We start from the raw sequence: 18330 nt of genomic DNA on the forward strand, positions 1-18330 counted from the left end.
CAATGGTATGAGGTCAAGACCAGAAGGCATACACTGACATACAATGGGTGGGGACTCAGTCTCACCAAAAAGCCACACCCAGTGCCTCTGTAGTTGTGCCATCAAATGTGGAATGCTGCTATTCCACAGGACGAAGGTGTCATGCACCGACCCAGGTTACTTGGCAGTGATGTGGGAGATGTACTGGTCAGCCAGGCACACCATTTGCACATTGAGGGAGTGGAAACTCTTCCGATTCCTGAATACCTGTTCATTCTGGCGGGGGGAGACAAACACAACATCTGTACCGTTATCACCCCAATAATGTTGGGTATATGTCCCATTGCATAGAATCCTGCCTTCACAGTGGCCAAATCGTTCACCTGGGGGAAAGCAATATAGCTGCACATGTGTTTCACCAGGGCAGACAAAACCCTGGCCAGCACGATTGAGAACATTGGCTGTGACATTCCTGCTGCCAAGCCCACTATCACTTGGAATGAACAAGTTGCCAGGAGATGGAGCACTGATAGAACCTGCGCTAGGGGGCGATCCCAGTGGGATGACGGATAGCTGATATCAGAACAGGCTCCAATTGAGCACATAGCTCTGTGATGGTGGCCCTGCCCACTCTATAGGTGAGTACTATATGCCTCTCCTCCAGTGTAACCAAGTCCACAAGGGGCCTGTACATGGGGGATTGTCCCATCCTCCGATTCCTCTGCAGTGGTAGGTATCTAAGGGGCACAAGAGTGAGTAGACTGTAACAATTTAAACAATGAATCCACCACTTAAGCGCACAAAGAGCAGGAATGTGATGGGACATTGGAAATGGCAATGTATGTGCAAAAAATGGAAATGATGCAGTTCTCGATTATCTGAATAGTGTCCACCACCATAAAATGTCGACCGCCCGTCCTGTATGTAGGGACAGGTGGAAGTGAGGTAACTCTGCCGGCGTTGTGTGTCATGGCAGAAGGTGGTCTTGCACCGCCGTGCTATTCCTCATTGGATAACCTGGGGCTCTCTGGAGTACAGTGGCCAATGGGGATCACCGACGGCTGTGACGGTGTACACTGCCACGGTAGTGACAGCCATTTTCTGTCCATAACCACACTCAATTCCTGACTTTCCACAGGACAACACCTACACTTAGTGTGCTGCTGTTACCTGTGCCTGGATCCTGCCATGGTTTTTGACCAGGGAAAAGGCCTCTTCCTTCACTTCGGAGGAGTTAGACCGTTTGGTGAGTGGGGTCCTACCACAGTATGGACAGCTAAATGGGGGGTCCAGACCAACAGGTGAGTACACCTTGGGCACAAAGCATGTGAGAGGGTTGCATGGAGATGTGTGTGCAAGCATTGCGTCATTTGGGGGGGTCATATGTCTGGTGGTAGTGTACATGGTGGGCACTAAGTAATGCGTATGCCAATGGGAATGGAAGGGGATTTGTGGGCCATATGTGTGGCTGGATTGTATGTGTAATGGTGTCCTCCTCCTACCTGTGTTTCCTCTGCAGGACAGTGCCCATCAGACAAAAGGGATTGTGGTGTGCCATTGCCAAGGCCTTGTGGACCCTGGGGGTCTACAGCAGGTGGAGCACCCACTGTAGGAAGAAGTGGGAGGACCTGAGATGCTGGGCCCAGAAGACCACAGAGGCACAGCTGGGAATGGCCTCCTGATGAGGGTGGGGTGCAAGTCAGAACCTGACCCTCCCTGACTGCCCGCATACTGGCAGTGGCCTACACAGAGCTGGATGTGTGCTTGAGGGGCAGCACAGCAGCCACAAGGGAGTGAGTACAGTGTGAATTACAACCGTGATTGGTAGGTGGTATGGGAACCTGCTGGTGGGAGCCAGTTAGTGGGTGCCCCTCAATGCCAGCTCAGAGAACGCAGTGTCATCCAGCTCAGGGGTAAAGTGTATATTGCTAAATCTGGTAACATAGCTAGGTTGCATACCATGTCAGACAGGGTGTAGGGGGTCCCATGAGGAGTGCAGTTGGCAGAGTTTGGCTCTCATCTTGCTGTCACACCTAGCCAATGTAATACCAGTGTGATGCATGGGACACAATCCTGATCCCTGTGTGTGACAGTAATGTGTATGCCATATGTGGTGTTGGTGCTGTAACTGACCCAGTGCTCTCTTTTACTCTACACCCCACCCTTTTTTTTCGGTCATCCTGTCCATGTGTGCATTAGCATCATATGGCGGAGGAGCAGTGGCACCGGCGACAGAGGAAGCTGCATCCCACTAGACCCAGGAGGCAGAGTCCACCGGTGCCGAGGGGACCAGTGGGACAGAGGGCAAGGGGAGCACCACTGCGGAGACAGGAGGTGACAACAGTGACTCTGATACCTCCTCCGATGGAAGCACCCTGGTGGTGAAGGACACCTCTCGGACCACCCAAGCTACAGGTACAGCCGCCACCCCCTGTACTAGCACCACCCTCCCAGTAGCCCCTCACTGAGTTGCCCGTGCCAGCTCACCCAGGAGGGTGGCATCTCCTTCAACTCAGGCACCTCAGGACCTGCCCCAGTGAGCCCTTCTTCCCTCTGTGAGGAGGCTATTGGCCTCCTGAGAACCATTTCCGTAGGGCAGTCTACCTTGGTGAATGCCATCCAGGGGTTGGCATCCCAGATGCAGCAATGCAATGCATTCCTGGGGGCTTTCATAGTGAATTGGCAGGCCAACAGAGATCGTTCCAGGCTCCGGCCTCCTCTCTCATGGCAGCCATTGGCCCTGTTCCTACCGTTCGTCCTCCAACTACCACGTCCCAGTCCCAATCTCCTCAACCCCAAACCATCCCATGCACACATACAGACAAGCATGCACACAAACCATCACACATGAGTGGCACAGACAAACACAGGCAGCACCCTTCAGGCCACAAGCAGTCACACAAATAACAGACAGTTGCACACATGACAACATCCACTGCCTCCACTGTCTCCTCCTCCTCCTCAGCCCTCACTTTCACATCCGCACTCACACCTGCATGCACTGCATCAACAGCCACCACCATCACCACACCAAGCAGCACATATACCTCACTTGCAGACACCTCCACAACATCCATCCACGAGTCCCCTGAGTCCTCTCCCACCCTGTCTGCCCCCGCCTCCTTAGAGACACAAACACACACACACACATTCCCAACAGCCATCCACCTCACATCAGTACACTGCCCATGCACCTGCACCCAAGTCCAGCAGACGTACACCTTCGACACCATTCCCTCAACCTCGACTCCCAACCCTCCTCCCTCATCCCACCTCACCATCCCTAAGAAGATTTTCCTTGCCCAATTTGGCCTCTCCCCCTCCAACCCTTGTCCTGCCCGTAAGAGATGGGTCCCAATGACCCAGGCCAGCATCTCAGCCAAACAGTCATTGGGGACAGTGGGGGCACATCATAGTCATGGAGGCAAGAAAGGGAACGATCCCACTTCACCACCCAAGAGATGGAAGGATTCCACTTCACAACCTAGGATGAGAAGGATCCCACTCCACCTGCCAAGAAAAGGAAGGATCCCACACCACCAACTAAGAGGGGCAAGAGGTCCCCCCAAACAACAGTGGTCAAGGTGCCCTTCCCCCATGCTGGGATACAACAGCCCTCGCCAAAGGCTCGGACACAGCAGCCCTCACTTCAGGGTGGGACACAGCAGCCCTCTCCTGAACCTGGGACACAGCAGCCCTCACCTCCAGCAGAGGGTATGTATGCGACCCGCAGGGACTGTTGTACAAGGAGCTCCCTCCAGAACCTGTGTGCATGTTCCCCACCTCAGAGACTGTGACCTTGCACTCCCCAGCATCGGAAAATGGACATGGAGCCCCCTCCAGAACCAGTGGGCAAGTTCCCCACCTCAGAGACTGTGACCTTGCACTCCCCAGCATAGGAAAATGGGAATGGAGTCCCCTCCAGTACCAGTGGGCAAGTTCTCCACCTCAGAGACTTTGACCTTGCACTCCCCAGCATAGGAAAATGGGCATGGAGCCCCCTCCAGAACCAGTAGGCAAGTTCCCCACTTCAGCTGCGGCACCTCTCACCCCTCTTCCCCTTGAGGTGCCTGGCCATTCCCACCATGATGCCCCTGCACACTGTAGAGTGGATTACGTCAGGGAAAAAATTGGGGCTTGGACTGTGCCCTGTGGCCATGTGAGCCTTTTGTACTTTGGACTGGCCATTGGCCCTTTCTGCACAGTGACTCATGTGTATTTTGTCACATGGACAATATGGTGGCTGTTTTCATCCAATTACACTTTCAGATCTGGAATGCTGCACTCCTTGCATTATTATGAGGAGGGGCCTGTGGCATTGTTTTTCGTTTGCAGCTGGTTGTGTGTATGGTGTGGTTGTGAATGGTGTGTGGTGTGTGCTGTGCCTGTGTGTGTCACTCTCCTTTTCCTCCCTCCCTCCCTTGTGTGCTAGGCGGCTGTACTCACTGTTGTTGTCTTCATAGGCATTGGTGTTCCAGGTGGAGCATGGCGTAGAAGAGCATCAGGAAAACTTGAAGTTCTGGTTCCATGGCGACCTTGACCTTCTCTGTATCTCGGAGGGTGAGTCTTTCATCTTCTGTGTTCAGTTTCCACCAGGCTTTTGATAGATAGTGTTGGTACCACCCCGGTAATCGTGGCAGTGTGCTATGCCATAATATGGTGGGCGGTACCTTGTCTTCCGCCTGGCTGTTGATGGCTACCGCCGTGGTCAGTGGTTTTTACACCCTAGTGGATGATGTGGTACATTGGCTGTCTATGGGAGTTATCACCGCCATGGTCATAATTTGGCAATAATTACCACCTGCCTGTTGGCAGTATTACCGCCACTTTATCACTCACCGTCAATGTCATAATAACCACATAAGACTCTCAGGCCCTCATTATGACATTGGCGGTAAGTCCCACTTACCACTATGCTGACTGCCGCCAACATACCGCAGCAGTATATCGCTACCCATATTGTGACCCACACATAGCAATCCGTCAATATACGGACACAAACACAAGTCTGCCAGCCTAAAGGTCAGTGATAAACTGGTGGTAGCAAAAACGTTCACCCAACAGAACTACTCCCCAGCATTATGACCCACGAATCACTGCGGCGGACATGTAACCGCAGTAAACCATTGGCGGTACATACCGCCGCACTCAAAATACACATACACATTCAAGACAACACCACATTGGACAATTCAAACTACACACACCTGACACTCATACACACACCACCCTCACACCACTGTAAAACACACACCCACATCCCTTTACGACTCAAATTGACAACTGAGAGAGAGACACACCAAGAGCACCCACAGAACCAGAGCCACAGAACACCATCACCCACACACCATCCACGCACCTCACAGCGCACACCCTAACACATCACCTCACAAGCCCCACACACACCACACACACTACACCCATGGTACCACAAAGACACCCCAGGTTCTCAGAGGAGGAGCTAAGGGTCATGGTGGAGGAAATAATCCGGGTAGATCCACAGCTATTCAGATCACAGGTGCAGCAGACATCCATTGCAAGGAAGATGGAGCTATGGTGGAGGATCGTGGACAGGGTCAATGCCGTGGGACAGCACCTCAGAACAAGGGATGACATCAGGAAGAGGTAGAACGCCCTACGGGGGAAGGTGCATTCCATGGTTGCAAGACACCACATAGCTGTACAGAGGCCTGGCGGTGGACCCCCACCTCCTCCCCACAACTAACAACATGGGAGGAGCAAGTCTTGGCAATACTGCATCCTAAGGGCCTGACAGGAGTAGCAGGAGGACTGGACTCTGGTAAGTCAAATCTTTACTACTGTCACCCCCCAACCTGCATGCCATCGGATACAATCCCTCCAGAAGAGGCCCACAGTGATGGCAGCAGCTCTGCTCGCCTGGATCTGGATGACAAATCTGGTCCATCAGGGACATCCCGACAGCTGTTTACCCAGCCACAGTCCCATACCACCACAGAGCCTCCCCCTAAGGAAACACCAGCACAGCACCCACCCAGTGGGCCCATACCTCTTTCCCCAGGACACGTCAATCAGCAGTGTGTCCACCACTACAGGGACCCCAGGAAACCCCACAAACACAGGACGATCAGGGATCTGGGGTCAGTGGCAGTGGGCACAGAGTTTAGGGGACAGAGGCACAAAACAACAGGGAAGCTGGGAGGACTGCTATCCAACAGGGGGAGGACAGGCCAGGGAACCAACTCTCCACGAGGCACTCACCAACATCCTGGGAGCATACCACCATTCCCAGGAGACCATGGGCCAGATACTGGCTGAGTTGCAGGAGCCCCAGCGGCTGCTGGAGGGACAGTATCTGGGGATCAGGGAGGACCTGAGGGACATCCACACCACCCTAGTCACCATTGCAGGGGTGCTCGCAGACATGGGCAACACACCGAGGGAGGCAGTGGCATACAACGGGCCCCTGACACTAGCCACACCGATTACCAGCCCTCCACCTCCGCTGACGCTAGTGGAAAGGAGGCCCCGCCACAGGAGCAACAGGCCACCAGCACCCCACCCTCTGCAGAAGGAGAACCACCCACAAATGGTCCCTGTGATCCAGGCAGAAGCCAGAGAACATTGCCAATACCGCTACCAGGAAATAAGACTCTCCTGAATGTCACCCTTGTGTCCCACTCTGTCACCCTGTCCACCTTGAACTGCCACTGCTCGTCTTGCTATGCCCCATTGGACAATGCACCTGTGATCCACATAGAATGGACTCTATCCTAGACATTCCTCCACCATCATCCCAGCCCATTGCACATCCCGATTATATTTTCAGCAAGTAAATAAACACTGCTTTAAAAAAAATACAAGTATGTAGTTTGTCAAATGATTTAAGTATGTACTCCTTTCACAATCTGTAGACATTGCAAGTACACTGTACACATAGGTATGACCTGCATTGTGCTGCAGTCAATACACCAGGAGCCAGAGTAGGGCACAAATATCTGTGAATAGACATGTCAAAGGGTACAGTAAGTGGCCATAGTAGTGGGAAATGCAGCCTGCCAGTGAAAACTTATAACACAAAACTGCAATGGAAGGTGAAGTTACAGTGTCATACCTGTGTGACACTGGAAGTACTGTCAAATGATTAATGTTCTGTTGTCCACATCCTCTGCCTCCTCTGTCACTGTCCACAGGCTCCATCGCTGCCACACAACCATCTCCAGTCTCATCCTCCTGCAGAAAAGGCACCTGGCGTCTCAAGGCAAGGTTGTGCAACATACAACATGCCACGATGATCTGGCACACCTTCTTGGGTGAGTAGCACAGGCATCCACCTGTTAGAATGAGGCACCGAAACCTGGCCTTCAGGAGGCCAAAGGTTTGCTCTATAATTTGTCTTGTTCGCCCATGTGCCTCATTGTAATGCTCCTCTGCCGTTGTCCTGGGATTCCACACTGGGGTCAGTAGCCATGAGAGATTAGGGTAACCAGAGTCACCTGTAAATATCGAGGGATACCTATTAGCCAGACACTCACCCTTAGGGCCAAGCCCACACCCCTATACCAACATACACTGGGTGGTGATCCTGGGCTCACCCATTAGCCACACCCGGTGCCTCTGGGGTTGAGCCTTCATATATGGGATGCTGCTATTCCTCAGGATATAGGCATCATGCACAGACCCAGGATACTTCGCATTCACATGGGAGATGTACTGGTCCGCCAGGCACACTATCTGCACATTCATAGAGTGAAAGCTCTTTTGATTCCTGAACACCTGTTCATTTCTCTGGGGGGGACAAAGGCAATGGGGGTCATTACAACCTTGGCGGTCTTTTTTGAAGACCGCCGAGGGACCGCCGTGCGGAAGACCGCCAGTGGTGGCAGTTTTCTGCTCGGCCTATTATGACCGTTGGCAGATCTCCGTCCTTTTACGGACAGAGAGCCGCCAACAGCCATACTGGCGGGAGGCGGGGAAGTGGAGGTTGCTCCACCGCCACGCCAACAGAACACCGCCCAGCGAATCACGTCCTGTGATTCGCCGTGGCGGTGTTCTGTTGGCGGTGTGGTGTCGATGGAGCTGCCCCCTTGGCTCCCATCCCCTCCCGGAGGATCGTCGGACCAGGTAAGTCGATCGTCCGTGAGGGGAGCGGGGTGGGGGGCTGTTGTGTGTTGTGTGGTGCATTTGGGTGTGCGTGTGTGTATGTAGAGGGGGTGTGTGAGTGCGTGTATGCCTGCGGGGGTGTTTTGTGTATGGGAATGAGTGCGTGTATGTCTGTGGGTATGTCTGTATGGATGTGTGCATGTATGTTTGAATGTGGGTGTGCGTGTCTGACTGTGTGTGTGGATGTAGGCATGTATGTCGGCGTGTGTGCATGTAAGTGTGTAGGTGATGCCTGCGTGCGTGTCTTGTGGGTATGGGTGATGTTGGGGGTCGGGGTGGGGAGGGGGGCCCTGCCACCTTTGGGGGGTGGCAGGGGTGGTGGGGGGTGTAGGAGAGGGAGTCAGGGTGGGGGTGGGGGGTGGGGGAGACCCCTGGCACTGTTAGTGCTTACCGCCATGGATTTAATGGTGGTTCAAACCGCTGGAAATCCACAGCGGTAAGCCAGGTCCAAATACCGCTGGCGGTATAGTGACGGTCGCCGGGCTGGAGACCCAGGTGGGCGGAACGGAGAACCGACAGATGACCATGGCAGTAACCGCCATGGTTATAATTCCCCAAAGTAAGACCGCCAGCCTGTTGGCGGTCTTACCGCCGGTTTAACACCGACTGCCAGGGTTGTAATGACCCCCAATATGTGTACCATCAATTGCCCCAGCAATGTTGTGGATATGTCCTATTGCATAGAAGTCGGCTTTCACTGTGGTCAAATCCTCCACCAGGGGGTAAAACAATGTGTTTCATCAGGGCAGACAACACTCTGGTCAGCACGTTTGAGAACATTGGCTGGGACATTCCTGCTGCCATGGCCACTGTCACTTGGAAGGAGCCACTAACCAAGAAATGGAGCACAGATAGGACTTGCACAAGAGGCGGGATCCCAGTGGGCTGACGGATAGCTGAGATCAGGTCTGGCTCCAATTGGGCACACAGCTCTTGGATTGTGGCCCTATCAAGTCTGTAGGTGAGGATAATGTGCCTGTCCTCCATTCTTGCCAAATCCACCAGGGGTCTGTACACAGGGGAATGTCTCCATCTTCTATTCATCCTCAACGGTTGTACTCTAGGGGGCAAAACGATGAGCATCTGGTCAGTTTTTAACATTTCCTCAAGGTACAATGCATTGCATGTTGTGACAGAAACAGTATCTTTATGTTTATTCCCAAAATATGCTTATGTCAGCTGTGACGCAGTAAGGTGCCATGGCCTGCCCCCCCGAAATAGCGAACGCCTGTCCTGTGTGGAGGGACAGGTGAAAATTAGGTAATGCCGGTGACGTTGTGCACCGTTGCGGAAGGCGGTCGAGTACCACCGTACAACTCCTCATTGGTTATCATTGGGCCCTATGGGTTCCAGGACCCAATGGTGATGTACGCCGGTGGTGACGGTATGCACCGCCACGGACGTGACAGCCATTTTCTATCTGTTCACTCACTTGCTACCTGACCTTCAACAGGAGAGGACCTACACTGAAAGTGCTGCTGTGACCTGTGTCTGGAAGCTACCATGGTTCGAGTCACTGGGGAAAGGGCCCATGCCTTCACCGCTGCGGAGTTGGAGAAACTGGTGGAAGGGGTCCTACCCCAGTACCGATTGCTTTATGGGCCTCCAGGCCAACAGGTGAGTACATTGTAGGCACGATGCATGGGGCTTGAATGCATGGTGTGATGTGTGTGAAGGCCTCATGTAAGGGGGGTGGTGGAGGGGTCCTGGGCAGCATGCAGCATGCATGGTGGGCAATGTATGTGCGTAAGGGGATGGGAGGGATATGTTGGGCCATGGGTGTAACAAGCCGGACAGTATGACTAATCCCTTTTTCCACTTTCATTTTTCTGCAGGTCAGCGCCCATCAGAAAAAGGGTATATGGTGGGCCATCACCAAGGACGTGCGGACCCTTGGGGTATACGGAAGGCGGAGAACCCACTGTTGGAAACGGTGGGAGGACCTGAGACGCTCGTCAAGGAAGACTGTGGAGGCCCAGCTGGGTGTGGCCTTCCAACGAGGAAAGGGTGCCTGTCGAACCCTGACCCGCCTGATGTTCCACATACTGGCGTTGGCCTATCTGGAGCTGGATGGGTGTTTGAGGACATCACAGCAGCCACAAGGGGATGAGTATAGTTCCCAATATACTACTTGTGCGTGGAGGGGTGGTCTCTGGGTCTGGGATGAGGGCCTGTGGGTGGCCCTAGACCAGGCTGGACAATGCATGGTAGGTTCCATATTGGGCAGGGCCTGATGCACTCCACCCCCAAACATGCTAGTGGGCATCTACTACTGGGCAGGGATCTGTGGGTCTCAGGTATGCTGCTATTGGTGTTAGCTATTACTGTCCAAGGCCTGGTGACTAGTATTGTGAGTGGTAGTGCATCACCTAGTGCGTAGGGCTGTCCTCTGTGTGTTATGTACGCTAACGGTGGTGTTGTTGCTGGCATTGACCAAGTGTATACTCTGTCTCATCCCCCCCTTTTTGTTTTGTCACCCTGTCCTTCTGTGCATTAACATCATCTGGCAGAGGAGCAGAGGCATGATGACGGAGGGAGCTGCATCCCACATGGCCCTGGAGTCCGAATCCACCGACCGCGAGGGCACTAGTGGGACGGAAGTCGAGGGAAGCACCACAGTGGGGACAGGAGGGGACAGTTCTGACAGTGATACCTCCTCTGATGGAAGCTCACAGCTCTGTGGCCACCCCAAGTACAGGTACAGCTGCCACCCCCGGTACCAGCACCGCCCTCCTAGCAGCCCCACAGCGAGTTTCACGTGCCTGCTTACCCAGGACGGTGGGCATCTCCTTCGCCCCAGGCACCTCAGGCCCTGCCCCAGTAAGCCCTGCTGCCCTGAGTGAGGAGGCTGTTTACCTTCTGCGATCCATCTCTGTTGGGCAGTCAACCTTAGTGAATGCCATCCAGTGGCTGGCAGGCCATTTGCAACAAACAAATGCATTCCTGGAGGGCATTCACTCTGGCGTGGTGACCCAACATAGATCATTCCAGGCTCTGGCCTCATCCCTGATGGCAGCCATTGTCCCTGTCTCTAGCCTCCCCCCTCCAGCTTCCTCTACCCAGTATCATTCCCCTGAACCCCAACCTATCCCAAGCACACAATCAGACCAGCATGCACCCAAGACAATACACAGGAGTGGCTCAGCAACCACAAGCACCACACATCATCTCACAGACACTTACACAAACATCATCCAGAAACAGACACACCAAAATCCACTGCCTCCACTGTGTCCCCCTCTTCATCCTCATCCACCTCCCTCCCAGTACCATCTCCACTCACGCCTGCATGCACTACATCCTCATCCACTACCTCCATCACAAGCATGCCTATCACTACACATCCCTCACTGGCAGTCACCACACCCACATCCATGCACTTGTCCCCTGTGTCCTCTCCCACTATGTCTGTGCCCCCTCCTCCCAAAGTACACTAACGCAAGCACTCAGACACCCAACAGCCATCCACCTCACAACAGCCTCTAGCCCATGCACCTGCACCCAAACACAGTAGACAGACACCTCCTACAACCACTTACTCTTCCTCCACTCCCAAACCTTCTCCCCCTTCCCACCCCGGTGTCCCTAAGAAGCTTTTCCTCTCCACCCTTGACCTCTTCCCTCCCCCCCGTCCATCACTTCAGGCCCCCGTGGTCAGAATCCAAGCCAGCACCTCAGACACCCAGTCCATGTCCACTGTAGTTTCATCAGCTACTGCAGGTGTGAGCGGCTCCAAGGAGACACCCATCAGCACTCGCAGTGTGCCTGCACCTGCTGCCAAGGACAAGGCCAAGGAACAACCACCAGCTGCCAAGGGCAAGAAGGGACGACCAGCTGCCAAGGCCATGGATGCACCACCAGCTGCCAAGGGCAAGAAGGCACCACCAGCTGTCAAGGCCGAGGATGCACTACCAGCTGCCAAGGTTAACGAGGTACCACCATCTGCCAAGAGCAAGGAGGTACCACAAGCTGCCAATTGCAAGGAGGCACCACCAGCTGCCAAGGGCAAGGAGGCACCACCAGCTGCCAAGGGCAAAGGTCCTACCCCTGCAGGCAGGAGGGACAGTACGCCTGGTGCTGTGACAGGATGTGAGTTCCCACCACCAACCATGGTGCATCAGCCATCCAAGGCTGCAGGGGAAGGTCTGGAGCCTCCCCCCACCACTGGAAGCACCGCCAGCAGCACCGCAAGCTGCACCACCACCGGCACCGCCACCAGCACCACTGGCAGCAGCAGCCCCAGTGGGCAGCCGTCTGAGGCTGCAGGGGAAGGGCTGGAGCCTCCCCCCATCACTGGCAGCACCGCCACCAGCACCGCCACCAGCACCGCAACCGGCACCGCCACCAGCACCACTGGCAGCAGCAGCAGCCCCAGTAGGTAGCCGTCTGAGGCTGCAGGGGAAGGGCTGGAGCCTCCCTCCACCACTGGCAGCACCGGTACTGCCACCACTGTACAGCCATCGCTGCTGGTGGATGGACTGTACTCCTGCCTCCATGGAGTGTCATGCATCCTGCCCACAGCATATCTTGTGGATCTGACACCCAGGTGAGAGACTGTGACCTTGCGCTCCCCATGTGCTGCATCACAGGGCACAATGCCCCCTCCAGAACCAGTGGGAGAAGGCATTCACTCATCCCGTCCTTGCTAGGATGAAGCACACTGGGCACAAAGCCCCCTCCAGAACCAGTGGAAGAAGGCATCCACCCACCCCCTCCTTGCCAGGATGAAGCACTGGGCACAAAGCCCCCTCCAGAATCAGTGGAAAAAGGCATCCACTCACTCCCTCCTTGCCAGGATGAAACACACTGGGCACAAGGTCCCCTCCAGAGCCAGTGGAAGAAGACATCCACTCACCCTCTCCTTGCCAGGATGAAGCACACTGGGCACAAGACCCCCTCCAGAACCAGTGGAAGAAGGCATCCACTCAGCCCCTCCTTGCCAGGATGAAACACACTGGGCACAAAGCCCCCTACAGAACCAGTGGAAGAAGACATCCACTCACCCCCTCCTTGCCAGGTTGAAGCACACTGGGCACAAGGCCCCGTCCAGAATCAGTGGAAAAAGGCATCCACTTACCCCCTCCTTACCAGGATAAAGCACACTGGGCACAAAGCCTCCTCCAGAACCAGTGGAAGAAGGCATCCACTCATCCCCTCCTTGCTAGGATGAAGCACACTGGGTCCCAAGGCCCCCTCTAGAACCAGTGGAAGAAGGCATCCACTCACCCCCTCCTTCCCAGGATGAAGCACACTGGGCACAAGGCCCCCTCCAGAACCAGTGGAAGAAGCCATCCACTCACCCCCTCCTTCCCAGGATGAAGCACACTGGGCACAAGGCCTCCTCCAGAGCCAGTGGAAAAGGCATCCACTCACCCTCTCCTTGCCAGGATGAAGCACACTGGGCACAAGCCCCCCTCCAGAACCAGTGGAAAAAGGCATCCACTCAGCCCCTTCTTGCCAGGATGAAGCACACTGGGCACAAAGCCCCCTCCAGAACCAGTGCAAGAAGAAATCCACTCACCCCCTCCTTGCCAGGATGAAGCACACTGGGCACAAGGCCCTGTCCAGAATCAGTGGAAGAAGGCATCCACTCACCCCCTCCTTACCAGGATGAAGCACACTGGGCACAAAGCCTCCTCCAGAACCAGTGGAAGAAGGCATCCACTCACCCCCTCCTTCCCAGGATAAAGCACACTGGGCACAAGGCCCCCTCCGGAACCAGTGGAAAAAGCCATCCACTCACCCCCTCCTTGCCAGGATGAAGAACACTGGGCACAAGGCCCCGTCCAGAATCAGTGGAAAAAGGCATCCACTTACCCCCTCCTTACCAGGATAAAGCACACTGGGCACAAAGCCTCCTCCAGAACCAGTGGAAGAAGGCATCCACTCATCCCCTCCTTGCTAGGATGAAGCACACTGGGTCCCAAGGCCCCCTCTAGAACCAGTGGAAGAAGGCATCCACTCACCCCCTCCTTCCCAGGATGAAGCACACTGGGCACAAGGCCCCCTCCAGAACCAGTGGAAGAAGCCATCCACTCACCCCCTCCTTCCCAGGATGAAGCACACTGGGCACAAGGCCCCCTCCAGAGCCAGTGGAAAAGGCATCCACTCACCCTCTCCTTGCCAGGATGAAGCCCACTGGGCACAAGCCCCCCTCCAGAACCAGTGGAAAAAGGCATCCACTCAGCCCCTTCTTGCCAGGATGAAGCACACTGGGCACAAAGCCCCCTCCAGAACCAGTGGAAGAAGAAATCCACTCACCCCCTCCTTGCCAGGATGAAGCACACTGGGCACAAGGCCCTGTCCAGAATCAGTGGAAGAAGGCATCCACTCACCCCCTCCTTACCAGGATGAAGCACACTGGGCACAAAGCCTCCTCCAGAACCAGTGGAAGAAGGCATCCACTTACCCCCTCCTTCCCAGGATAAAGCACACTGGGCACAAGGCCCCCTCCGGAACCAGTGTAAAAAGCCATCCACTCACCCCCTCCTTGCCAGGATGAAGAACACTGGGCACAAGGCCCCCTCCAGAACCAGTGGAGAAGACATCCACTCGTCTGTAGCCTTGCACTCCCCACGACCAAGCAGTGGGCAAACCACCCACTTGAGACACTGTGGCTTTGCACTCCCCAGGAGCCAGCAGTGGGCAAACCACCCACTTGAGAGACTGTGGCTTTGTACTCCCCAGGACCAAACAGTGGGCAAACCACCCACTTGAGAGACTGTGGCTTTGCACTCCCCAGGACCAAGCAGTGGGCATACCACCAACTTGAGAGACTTTGGCTTTGCACTCCCCAGGACCAAGCAGTGGCCAAACCACACACTTGAGACAGTGTGGCCTTGCACTCCCCAGGACATCGCAGAGGGCGTGTAGCCCCCTCCAGGAGCAGTGGCATTGTACCATCTTCCGGCTGAGGTGCCCCCCTTTCCCTTCCCCCTGGGGTGCCTGTGTATTTTTTACCTGATGCCCCAGCAGTGTTCTCTTCGTATTGAGGCAGGAGTCAAGTGGGGCCTTGGCCTATGTGATATGGCCCGCTGGCCCACGGACATTATGGACTGAGCAGTGTCCCTTCATTTGTATGTCTGTAAATACTGTTTTGATTTTTGAGGACGTAAGTCTAGTATTTTATATTATTACACTCACTTTCTTCAAATCATTTTGTCCTTGCATTATTCCTGAGGGCTGGGTTTGAATATGTGATGTTATTGCATCTGCTTGTGTGTATGGTGTTGGTGGTGGGGGTGTTGTGTGTGTGTGTCACTCTCTTTTTTCCTCCCCCATCCCCTGTGTGCTAGGCAGCAGTACTCACTGTGGTCGTCGTCGCTGGTATTGATATTCCTGGTGTAGGAGGAGGTAGACCAGCATGGGGAATGCCTGCAGTTCAGGCTCCATGGCATTGTGGTTTCAATGAGTCTCCAGAGGTGAGTCCTTTGCCTTCTGTGTACTGTTTCTGCCGTGCTTTTGATGGCGTTGGTACTGCCCCTGAAAAGGTGGTGGATTGGTGTCTCAGAATTCAGTGGGCAGAACCTTGTCTTCCACCTAGCTGTTGGCTGTTACCGCCACAGTACTTGTTGCTACCGCCGTGGCGGTCTGTGTGTTAAAGTGGTTAAAGTTGGCGGTTTCCGCCATGGTCATAATTCAATTTTTTTACCACCTGCCTGTTGGCAGTATTACCACCACATTATCTCTGACCGCCAGGGTTGTAATGAGGGTCTTATTGTTTTGAAAATTCATATCTTGACTTGTGTTTGTTGAATTTTTGTCATTTTGGTCTTGTTTGATTTAGATAAATATTACCTATTTTTCTAAACTGGTGTGGTGTCCATTTTGTAGTGTTTTCACTGTATTACTGTGTGTGTTGGTACAAATACCTTACACATTGCTTCTGAAGTTTACCCTGAAGTTTACCATGACTACAGTGAGAGTCCTTGCTTGGACAGGGGGTAACTTGACGGTCAACCAAAGACCCCATTTCTACAAGACTTACAAACCAGTTGTAACTACACCTCTCCATAAGAGATGTGGGGGGCATATTTATGAGCCCCTTGAGGCACCGGAGCATCAATTTTTGGGTGCCTCTGGCAGTGCACACTAGAAAATTGTATCTATGAGGCCACATCAAGCTACTTTGCATGGTTTAAAGTGGCCTTGCTATGAAGTGCAGAAAGGCTGCGCAAATAACTGTGTTAACTTACTCTGCACTTGGGCGGCATTCCCTGAGAGTTGAGGGGGTGTTCCCACACAACACCCATGGATTTTGACACTTTCCCAGAGTGTCACAACCATGGACACCTGAAGAGGCGCAAACACCTTACACCTCCTGAGGTGAGGTGTAATGACTTGTAACATATGGACTGTACTGACCTACGGAAAATCCATCTATATGAGGGACAATATGAACACTTAGGTATGTGCTGTACACATACATTTTGAGTCAACCTTACATTAGTCAACATGTTAAATGTGGTATACTGCTATGAGCCATATCTGAACATATGGGGATGAGTGACAGTAATATTAGGCACACACCTCATACTGCTGACATTTGTTCTATAGGTTTTGAGCATAAGTATTTTTCTGTATACTTACCAGTGGCTGACATCCATCCACTGTGTGGTGCCTGACCAGATGTCACACTCATATATATTGTAGATGTCACTGCAGGCTGTGTATTTCAGGACAACGTCATAAGGCCTACAATGATATGTGTGTTTTCAGTTAACTTTCTAGTTGACATATGTGATGCAACACTTTATGGGTTCTATGTAATATATCTATGAGTTGACTGACAGGCTGTAGGAGTTAGGGCCCTCTTCTGGCTATATTTATTGTTGGACTTGGCCCTTTTTGCAGGATTATCCCTGTGAGAAAGTAGCCTCCATTGTTGGCCTGTTTGTCAGTGTGTTTGACAGTGTCACTGGGACCCTGCTAGCCAGGCACCCAGTCCTTATGGTTTGTGGCCTACTTGTCAGTATGTTTCACTGCTTTTGTCAATATGCTTGACTGTGTCGCTGGAATCCTGCTAATCTGGCCCCAGTGCTTATGCTCTCTCTGTTCCCAAATTTGTCACTACATACTGGTAACCCAGTATTTAATCTCAAATCGGCATACTGGTGCCCCCTTATAAGTCCCTAGTATATGGTACTTAGGTACCACGGGCATTGGGATTCCAGGGGATCCCTATGGGCTTCAGCATTACTTTTGCCACCCACAAGGAGCCCATGCAAAGGCTTCCACAGGACTGCCATTGCAGCCTGTGTGAAATGGTGCATGCACCATTTCACAGCCATTTACACTGCACTGCACTTATAAGTCACCTATATGCAAGGCCTTCCAATGCCAAAGGCTCAGTGCAAAGTACCTGTGTGTGAGGGCACCCCTGCACTAACGGAGGTGCCCCCACATTGTTCAGGACCATTTTCTCAGACTTCATGAGTGCGGGTATGCCATTTTACGCGTGCACTGGACATAGGTCAATACAAGACAGTACCCCATGCACTGCGTGACTTGCAGTTGTCAAGGCTTGTATGCGACCTCCCAAGAAGTTCTTCGTGCACAGCACAGCTTAGGCCCCCAGCACTCCATTCTATGACACATAGCTTCCTGAGTGGTTCTCTGGTGGCATGGGATCCCTTTGTGTCATGCTGCGTGGGCTTCCATTTGCACCTTCTTTGTCCCCGTGCTGTGGGATTCCTGTGCATGCTGCCTGGTCTTCTAGGTGCTTTCTGAGTTGCTGAGAGACCCCTCTGTCTATCCCCTCTGGTTAGAGGCCACCAGGTCTCTCTAGGTCTGTGTGTGCCAAGACTTGTTGGTGGAATCCAGTGACGCAAACCAGCCTGCAATCATCCACCCGGCCTGGGACATCTTCTGCACCAACCAGGAACCCGCATCCGTCTTCTTGAGTGCATAACTGACTTTGTCTTCTTACCAGTGTTTTTTCTTTTGCACCTTCATCCGAGTTAGCAGGAGATCCTGTTCTCCTTGGACTCTTCAGTGCTTCTTGGGCTTGGTCCCCTTCTTCCACAGGTCTTCAGGTCCAGGATTCCATTGTTGGTTTCTTGCAGTCTATTCTGGTTCTTGCATAATCTTCTTTCACAACTTCTTGTTTGTTTCAGGAAACTTACTGTGATTTACTCCTGTTTTCCTGGGCTCTAGGGTGGGCTCTATTACTTACCTTTGGTGTTTTCTTACTCTACCTGCACCCTTCTA

Source organism: Pleurodeles waltl, chromosome 3_1 (assembly GCF_031143425.1).
Source record: "Pleurodeles waltl isolate 20211129_DDA chromosome 3_1, aPleWal1.hap1.20221129, whole genome shotgun sequence".
Lineage (NCBI taxonomy): Eukaryota > Metazoa > Chordata > Amphibia > Caudata > Salamandridae > Pleurodeles > Pleurodeles waltl.